Consider the following 10,783-nt stretch of genomic DNA (forward strand, 5'->3'; position numbering starts at 1 on the left):
TTGTACTTTCCCTTGATTTTTTGGCTGGTATTGGAAAATTACTGTCTGTTTGCTCGTGGGTGGTAGTTTCTTGGAGGACTTTTCTAGCCCATTGATTAGGGCATTGTTAGCTGGTTGCTCTGGTCGTATTCCTCTTAGCTGAGTCCTTGCATCCTTATTAGGAGCCATGTATGAGGATGCTTGTGGTGGTTGTGTCTTCATTGAGGACTTTGGAATCCACTTTTGATGCACTTTATTCGTGTAGCAATGACATTGATTCTTGGGTCGTTGATCTTCTTGAAGCTCGAAGTGTTCTACAGAGTCATAGAACTCGTCGTCTTCTTCATCTTTTGATTCTCCACATTTCTTTGTTTGATCCTTATTTTGAGAGCTTTTTGATGTCTGGTTCTCTTCATTTTCCTGGATTACACTCACTGCAAAAAAAGGAACGACATCATAGCCATTTTCATCACAAAACTTTGTTGTGGGAGCATCCTCCACGGCGCACACGTCCAGAGTAGCCAAGATGTGTTCCCATCCAAAAGGCTCTAACTCTTCTTCAGGAAATGGTTCTGGGATATAGTCCATATCCTCTATAACTCGCTCTAGGATACATTCCTCATGTTTCAAGCTACCACATTGTGAAGCTCCACACATCCACAGTTCTTTAGGCTTACCCAACCAAGCTGGAAGTTCTGATCCTACTACTGTGGCGGAATCAAACTCCTCTACCGGTGTTCTCGTCACATCCCTATAGCTATGGTCCCTCAAGTTTATCTTTGTTATGGTTTCCATATGTCTCAGGTATATATGGTCATAACCCCAATCTTGGACCATTTTCAATTGTCGCATGAATGGTCTTCCCAGAATGATGTCATAGTTGTTCTTCTTGCCAAAGTCAACAACAGCAAAAGTGTGTTCATATTCAATGCCACAAGAAGTAACAAGTACTTTTTCTAGCAGTCCTATGGGCTTTTCCTTTTGTCCGTCTGCAAGTTACAGGGTCATTCGTGTGGATATCAAGGCAGGTTTTCCCCATTTTGTCCAAACCTCTTTGGTTGCAATGGCCACACCAGCTCCACTGTCAAGGATTTCCATGGTTTTTACACCATTGAATTCCACAGGAAGGGTGGTGTTTCCATCTTCTCCCTCGTAATACTCGCCTACCTTGTTTAATGGCACTGGCCTAGTATTTAGTTGAGGCATTTCAAGCTCTTTGATGCCTTCCTCCATTCGAGTCATTGGGGTTTTTACACAAACTTTCTCTAGACATTTACCCACATTAGCCCACATATTTGGTCTTATTCTGAGCAACTCGGCTAACATTATTGTACAGGTGACTGGGGTAGATGGAATATCTACTAGCCCCTTTGAATCGATGGCCTTGTTGGGAGACAGTCTCTGTGATGGGACTGCAACCACATTTGATTTGGTCTCGTAATCTCCCATGTAGGACGGCAGTGTTCTTAGTGAATGGGGTTGACTATCCATAGATTGTACAGATCCTTTGTCGCCCCAACACGATTGCACGTCTAGATTCATTTGAGATCCAGTCTCAAATTCCTCTATTGGTGGTAGAAACACTCCTCGTTCATCACCAGTCTTGTCTACTAGCCTTCTTAGGTCATCGGCTTCATTGGCCTCTCTGACTTGTTTCCACAATTCTTCAAGACCATCTATCTCTTTACAATCCTCAGGTATAGCTTGGTGAAATCCCTCGGAAGAGTTATCCGTGGTATTCAGTACTATCCTTGGTTCTAATGCTGGGTCTTTGAGGTTTGGTCTGTGCTTATGACTAGTATCTGGCTCTTTTAGTTCCTGGTTTGGTGGAATTACTTGTGTAGGCATGTCACGGATCACATCCTCAGGTTTTGCAACTGGTGGCTCTAGTAAAGCTTGGGCTGTTTGAATCATTTTATGGCACATTTCAAACCTTTGATTTTCTAGTTCCGTATAGGGATATGTCATCCACCTCTGTTCTTGGGTTTGGTTGTTTTTGAGCCTCGCATCATAGGCTTTCAAGAGGGCATCTAATGTCTCATTAACCTTCTCTGCCAACACAGATCCTCCTGAACTAGCACTTCTCAATTTCTCATCCGTGGATGGTTCTTCTAGAGGTTTGATCATCTGTGTAAGAGAAGGTGCCTCCTTTTCCTCATGTTGTTTTATCTTCTTTTCAGCTTCGGTAAGCTTCTCAGCTAGGGATTTTTGCTCTCGTTCCCTGCGTGCTTTCATCCTAGTCTTTCTAGCTTTCCAACTATTTCGTTTGCTCTTGGTTTTCTGACTAGGCACGTCTGTCTTTGGTCCATCATCTGTCTTTGGACTCATGTCACTTTCCGTGTTCTTTGTCTCTGGATTCTCATCAACTTTCTTTTGAGCTTGTGCTCTCGTAACCACTTGAACTGGTACGACATTTTCATTTTCTGAGCTACTAGGGAGCTGAACAATCCCTGATACATTTGTCGTGCTTTTCCTGATTTGGTTTGGTTTTTTGTGCAATCGGGGATCAAGTGAGTGATGCCACACTCAAGACAATAGGCATTTACTTCAGTGATCTCCATATGAGGACATTGTTTGACCAAGTGGTTGTCACGACTTTTGTGGCAATCTGTCTCTGGTTGAGGAGATTCTTTTAGAATTTCCTCTTGTCTATAAGCAAGCTTTGACCTAGATAAGCCACTATTTGCAATGAATCGCAATGTCCTTTCGTACATTTCATACCTTCTTTCTTTCGACTGAAACCCATGAGGTGGAGGTTGTACCGGCCTCATCACTCCCTGTTTTTCTCACATTTTGTTGCTCCGAAGGGTAGTACTCACTTTGGTTGCTATACCACATTGTAGCTGGTACTGGCGTTGGTTTATTTGATGCTTTCATCATTGGCATGTATCTCATGTCTACCGGCATTCTAGCACCTGGCAGTGGAGGTTGTTGTCCTAAGACAAGTTGTGGCCTTAAAACTCCTAATGGTCCTGGCGCATTCCCCGTAATGTGTTTAGGTGGAGTAGGTGCTTCTGGAACAGGTTGTACATACCTCTCCCTAGCATTTTCCATGCTATAATAGCACTCTTCCCCCGTATGGTTCGTCCATTTTCTCTCAATTTCACACCACTTCGGTTCTCCCGAATCAGACCTTACAAGAGGAATCAACCTTTTGACCAAGTCGTCGATAAGCTTTTCTTGATCAATAGGTGCCGTTGGCTTGGCAATGGACTCACTTATCTGTGAAACACTGTGCTGAGAGGATGTGTCATCTCCTTGACTCTTTAAGTCCTTTTCTTTGTATGCCTCACAGTTATCCACTAGATAAAGAGCTTCTTTGATCAACTCGTTTAGCGTCATTCTCCTTATCATATGCAGATCCTTCTGAAGGCCCGCATCTCTCATTCCCTGGATAAAGATCAGCATCAGTCGTGCTTGTGTAGGTAATTCCTCTCTCGGACAAAGCTTAACATATCTCTTGAGCCGTAATGATGCTTTGCGTATTGATTCATCCTCTTTCTGTTGGAATCTATGGATTTGCGAGACCGTGTTGTGAGCAATGCCTTTTGGAGAGAATTCTTCAATAAACTCCTCAAACAGCTCATCTAGGGTCTCAAAATCCCATTTTTCCACCGAGTCGAACCATGTAGCTGCATCATCTTCTAGAGTCAATCCAAATCCCGCAAACTGTGTCGCAAAATCTGAAACTTCCTCTGTTCTAATCACTCTTCTAAAAGCCGCTACGTGATCTCTCGGATCTTAATCTCCGGAGTATTTTCTGTTTACCCATTTCTGGACTTGGGATAGTCCAAGTCTAACTCGTCGATTGTCTACAAGTCTAACCAGAGACTCTCCCAATCCTTCTCTCGTTATCGCTCTTGAAGGGAATCCTGGTGGCTCTCTTCTTGGAATTCCTATAGGTATTCTCGTGTTTGGTGGAGGCATTTGTGGTCCTTCATTGACCAAATATCCTCCTCTTTCTAGAACAGTGTGTGGATTTGTGCTTTCTACAACTCTGTATTCTCGTCCATACTTGTCGACAACTATAGATCTCCATTGACAGTCGACTCCGTATGTGTAGACATATAAGAGCTTGTAATCCGTTATCTCTTCTAGGTATGGATCTGAGCACCTATAAAGATTGATCTCATTGTCGTCAATGTATCTATATAGTACTTCAATCTCATGACCAATCATCCAAACTCTCTCAACACGATGGGTCTTTATCAATTGCAAGTTTTGAAGATCCATTGTGGGAGGATATTCCTCTATCGTCGGGCTCTCCAAGCTTGTGTAAGTTGCGTTTGAATCTAGGGTAGACATGATTTCTGGGCTTAAGAGCTTTTGCTTGGTTCAAGTAGACTTAGTCCACTGTGTTCAAGTTCTTTGGTTAGGGAAAAGTCGAAACTATGTCCAAAACCGCAACCGTTTCGTCACAATTCTTGCAAATTGTCGCTTTTAGACACCCCTAACTTGCGGATGAATTTTGAGGCCTTAAACGATGTTTTTTTTTCAAAATTGAACTGAATGGTTGCCGTCGACATCCATTTAGTTCAAGTTTTACTCTAAGATCTGTAGAGCCGCTCTCAGGCTACATTTTGATATAAAAACTTTTCCGATCCGATACCGTTTGTGAAAGTTATGGCCAAAACAGTGAAATGCAGTTTGGACTGGTCAAAATGAGTCCAAATTCAATTTTGAAAAAATATTTGGGATCTCTGTGACACTCTGAACACTTCTGTATGGTCAAAAGTACAGTTGGACCCTAAAACTGGCCTGGAGACATCCTACGCGCAGGATGTCTTTTTGCTCAGAATTTAACTAAATTTCGTCCAGAGACTCCCCTTAAGTCCAGCAACACAATGATATGCTCAGAATTTCATTTGGACCTAAAAATGGCCTTAAGACATCCTACACGTAGGATGTCTTTTTGCTCAGAATGACTTGAAATTTTCACCCCAGCTTCTCCTTGATGTGGTGATCATAGTGGTGTGCTCATACGTTGGTTTGGAGTCCTATATCAAGCTTGAGACATACTATGCGTAGGATGTCTAACTGCTCAGATTTTGTCCAAACTTGCACTGTAGCTTCCCCTTGATGTGCTAAACTCACAACAATTTTTACTTTTTGATTCTGACACCTATAGGCTGGTCAAATGATCAAGAATCTGTTTCAAAAGCCTGATGTCTGTTCTGATGAATTCCTAAGTCAAATCAACTCCAATTTGGACCAAAATTGACTAGGAGGCTTGCCTAAGGCTATATGACAGCATGGTATGGTCAAAGTAAAATTTTGGTTTCAGAATTATGCCTTAGACATCCTACGCGTAGGATGTCTAACTGCTCATAATTACCCCAAATTTGAACCACAGACTCTCCTTAAGGTGCTGATCACAGTGTTATGCTCAAAATTAAGTTTGGAGTGCAAAATCACACATATGACATCCTACGCGTAGGATGTCTTTTTGGTCTGTTTGACCCCAGACTTGTCCCACAGCTTCCCCTTGATGTCAGTAACCCAGTGGTATGCTTAGATTTTGGTTTGGATTTCAAAAGTCCCAAATTTTAGCTGTTCTTGCTTTTTGTCAGTCAGAAGTGCTAAAGTCCGCTTTGAACCCAATTTTCTCACCCAAATGAGCTTAAAACTCTCACATGCACTCAAAACATCATTTAGAACATGCCTATGGAGTCATCCTATGGTTTGGTCTAAAAAATTATGCCTTGGGCACAATTTGGGTAGGATGTCTGGCAATTCTCGTCTTTTGGCTTTGATCTGTCAAAATTTGGTCAAATTTCCACTTTCTAGGTGAAAATAGGATAAAACCTACCTTCTGAACACATTGGTCACCTCAGATTTTCCAAAAAGTGCACAGATCACCCTGTAGACATCCTACGCGTAGGATGTCTACTGCTGATTTTTTCAAACTGAAGTGTCCTTGAGGCTTCCTTATGCTCTCAGCAAGTGCAAGTATGCTTCACAATTGCAAAAACATGCAAAAATCACTCAATTTAAGCCTTTGCATAAATTTTACGTTTTCTGACTCCGCCTTTTGGCTTTTGGTCAACAAAAATAGGGAAAAACACCCAAGTCACTATGTTGCTAGGGTAAAACCTACCCTCTGAACCCACTGGTGTAGTCAAAATTTTCAAATTTGGTCTCCAGAACCCCCTTGAGACATCCTACGCGTAGGATGTCTATGTTCACAGAATTGCAGGTTTTCTTCACAGAACCCTTGCAAATGCTCTTTTTTATGCACAACATCAGTCAGTCATACAAAAATATCCACAAAAGCTTGTTTAATGCATTTTTACCCTCAAAAGCACACTTTTCCATGATTTCAAATGCAATCAAGCACTTTAGCAAATAATTCAATGATGAATAGCTCTAGATCATAATCGAATCACTTACCTAAAGCTACTCCTACAAACCATATGGGGTTTTGCATCTATGAGTAGAAAAACACTTCTCTGCCACACACGGACTAGTAAACGCTTTTATCACCTCACAAATCACTCGACCACCAACAACTACTCTAATCCACATATCCTAACTAAACCTATCTAGTCGCAGACCCTTGGCAAGACACACGCTTCCTGGCTATCCACTTGATCGCGGAATATCCTCTTCCGGATCCACTTAAGAAAAATGCTTTCTTTAGCCGAAACTAAATCAAGCAACCATCACACGAGTGTTAGTAGGAAACTTACTTAGGTCCTTGTGTCCCCGGCAGCGGCGCCAATGTTGGACGGGGGAGACTCACACACCCATGAAGTGCATGCAAACACTACCTAGATCAACATAATGTCAATCGAGGACACAGATGACACGATAGGCACACGGAGGAAATCTCTTAAGCTTGTCAGGCTGAGACCATCCTACACATACAACACTCAAGAAGGCCAACTAAACCCCAATCAAGAACCTCACTGCTCTCAACTACACCACCTAGCCACATACACACATACGAAAGGTAACTCACCTAATCATGTCAGATTCGTACGAAACTTAAGGAACACCATTTCCTCACTAGGATACACCTGTCCCTAAGCTTCTACACTCAAAACCCTCACTCTAAACCCGTCTGCGGAAAACGCGTAGGATGACAGAGCTGAATTTTGAAAGTGCCCGAAACTGAAATTTATGAGTACCTATGCGTAGCTTATGTCGCCACGATTCTATAGACTACCAGCACGCAGAAAACAGACATCGTTTGATACACTTACGGCCACAAATAGCTCATAGATGCGTCAGCGTGTGCGCTTCGTCTCGCGTGGAATGCTTGGCGTTGTCGCGTAGCTCTCCTCGAGCCTACCGCAATGGTGCAGTCGGATCTCCAATGTGTTGAGCGAGCCGGGCATAGCGGGAGGATGAAGCTCACACTCACTCTCTTTCTCTCTCACACACAGTAGACGGCAGCGCTAAGTTTGATTATGATTAAAGTCCTCTTTACAAAATGACCTAGGTACCTTATATACTAAGGCTACCTTAGGTTTAACCAAAAATGGGGTTGAAAGGGTCAAATGGCTTTGTATTTACAATCTGGAAGTGCCATTGCACCCCAGCTAATGAAACTAGAATAACTACTCATTACAAATGACGTTTATAGCCATAATCCGCAGCATTTCATAACTCGCAAAAGATAAGACTTTGGTATGAAACTTGAGTTATGTTGTGTTGTTGACCCAGCGGTCAACAGAAAGAAAGAGAGGTGAGTCAAAATTAGGATACTTCTTCCTTTCTCTCTGTCAAGATAGAATGGGAACTTGTAAGTATAGAGCTTTTTGAAATCGCGCATAAGATTCGCGAACATCACCAAAAAAAATAGAGCCGCGACGACGTGCGAGCTTTTCCTTCTCCTATTCTTGAAACCTTTCAGTATTCTTAGCACCCCCCTAGGGCCTATATAAAGGACAATTCTCCTCTCACTTTGAACACACACATCTACAAAAGCGGAAGCTCTCTTGCAACAACGCGCCGGAGGAAGCCTCTCTCCCTCAACCTCTCACCTTCAAGCCATCTCCATCTCCAATCGTCAATGTGCAGTCTCTTTGTGAACTCTCTCTCTCTCTCTCTCTCTCTCTCTCTCTCTCTCTCTCTCTCTCTCTCTCTCTCTCTCTCTCTCTCTCTCCAACAACGTACTTTTCTTTTCTCTATTCCGAAGCTATGGCTCTGAAGTGTGTAACACAAAGTTCTAAGGACGCCCATGCCGTTGCACCACCAATGAAGGTGGGAAGAAAGGTGTCTACTCCGAACGTATATCATGCGGAAGCATCAACCAAAGAAGAAGTCGAAGCCATTCAACCTCTAGAACAAGAGTTAGCCATACGTGCTCCAAATCCGATAAGACAAATTTATAATTCTGCATGGTATTCATGTTGACCGGTAAGACGAACTTAGACCTTACCTTAAACCGACCGGAAACGTGATTGTTGAATCACAAGAAACAAGCATATGTTTTTATAGATTAGTGAAACAACTGTTTGTTAAATATTTATTGCTTGATAAATTGTCGCTGTTTGATAAGTTGATACTGGTGATATAAAGAGTTGGTTGATTATGTTTGAAGAATCATTTAAAGAGAAGAATTTTTGGAAGAATATCTTTTGTTCCTCGCGTGTAGCGAGATGATTCCGCGGTTAGCGGAGATTAAGCTGAGATTATCGGCTCTCTTTTGTTCCTCGCGGCTAGCAAGATGCCTTGCGGTTAGCAGGAAGCCTCGCGAGTAGCGGGATGCCTGGCGGTTAGCAAGATGCCTCGCAGTTAGCGGGATACCTCGCGGGTAGGGGGATGCCTAGCGGTTAGCAAGGTACCTCGTGGGTAGCACGATGCCTCACAGTTAGCAAGATGGGAGGTTGCGCAATTCGCAATTAGCGAATAAATCCTTTGCAAAGGCTCTGTTGGTTAGACAGAGGAAGTCCGCGGGTAGTGGCAACTCATGAGAAATTGAAAAAGTTATTTTTGTTGAATTATAGGGATGTCTTCATTAGGCCTTGTTTGAATTGTTTTAGTATTGTTTGAAGGGCTGTATAAAAGAATCTGTGTTGTAATTAATTAAGGAATACTGTTTTAATTAGAAAACAAGATAAAAAGTGTCAGTGTGGAGTGGAAAGTGGGGACTGGCTTAGGTTGCCAGTCAAGGATGGGTTGTCTCGATTAGTCGAGAAACTCTCCACTCCCTCTTATTGAGAGAAGTGAAATTAGAGACTCATTGTACCAAGAGTCGAGATGTTATATATATATGTGCCCTTAAAAGCTATGTACCCGATTAGTCAGGTACTTTTCACTAGATTACTATTTGGTTTAGACTAAGTCTCATGTCATATTTATGGTTTATGGATGGCGGCCGTGCCTCTTAAAGGGAAAAAGGCGTTGTTCATGGATTCTAGATATGTCAATGGGATTTTATCTTTAGATTAGGAAGCAGCTTTCATTAGAATCCTAGATCTATCGACCTGGATTGTGGCGATTGGCTTGTGGTGTATGACCCTTATAACCACAAAAACGATGGATAGAGGACTTCCTCTCTTTTGTTGCTTGTATCTCTACTTTGTGGAAATGGAGTAGGGTGTCGTCAATGGAAAAGGAGAATAAAGGAAGGTCATCTATCAAGTCGCCCCAATCTTCTCGGGGTTGGGGACCTCACATTTATCTAATGTGTGAGTTTGATGCACTTTTCAAAAGCACAACATATGCTAAAATTTAGGTGCATAAATTCTTAGGTTGAAGATTCAATTTTAGCTTATGCAAAGCTTGATGTTTGAGGTTTTTGGTATATTTGGGTAAAGAATAAGCGAGTAGATTTGACTAACGAATACCCATTTTTGGTCGAGGCAAAGTTGTCAGAATTAGCACTACAAGTGCTGCTTCTTTTACAAGTTTTCACAGACACTTTGGTAGCGATTTTGTGCTTTGGTTTATGTTCTTTGCGGATGGATTTACATATGGTTATGGTGCATGCTTGATGCTCATTGTATATCCATTGTGGTGAGAGAACTTTTTAGTGTTAGTGAGCTCTATTGAGAGGATTGTTTTTTGCATTGATTGGTTTTCTAAATTGCACCTCTTTTGGCGCTTGTTTATGTGTGGATAGTCCGTGGATGTATGTTGAATGTGGATTGCCATTGTATGCACATTGTGAAGCCATTTTGGCATTACTCTTTGGCATTGAGTAGTGTTATGGTTTATGGTTTGGAGTTTGATTTCAAGGACTACAGTGGCCGAGGTTTACTCCCACTTTTCTATACTTTTGGTTGATAGATTTTTGGTCAATTTTTAGTGGTCAAGATCATCTCCCACTTTGGCATCTTGGATGCGGTGTATGGTTTGAGAGTTTGCGTTGAGATTTTGTTCATTTTGCAGGGGATACTCTATCCAATTTTCTCGAGATTTCTCGCCATAGTTTTGGCTTGATTTCTGTACATTTTTTTAATGCATTTGTGGTCATTGGATTGAGATGTTGATTCTCTCTTCTTATGGTAAACTTTGCTCCCAGTTTGATGGGCATATGGTTGTTTTTGGACACGGATTGGTGTTCTTGTACATACTCTTGCAAGAGTGAGATTTGTGTATGCTCGTAGTGATAAACTTATAATATGCATTTTTTAATCAACAAATATTTTGATCGTGAGTCTACATCATATAGTTTACATGTATTCACTGGTTACATGTTCCATATACTTTTGGCAGTTGAGACTTGCATCACTAGGACGATTGTAGAGCACAATGTAGTTATAATACTGCAAAAGATTTTATGCATTGATGTGCTTGAGAACTATGAGTGTTTGTGAGCTCTTTGGAGAGTGTTTTCTCCTCACAAGGAGAT

The sequence above is a fragment of the Adiantum capillus-veneris genome, chromosome 1, assembly GCF_014529385.1.
Source record: "Adiantum capillus-veneris isolate H3 chromosome 1, ASM1452938v2, whole genome shotgun sequence".
Taxonomy (NCBI): Eukaryota; Viridiplantae; Streptophyta; class Polypodiopsida; order Polypodiales; family Pteridaceae; genus Adiantum; species Adiantum capillus-veneris.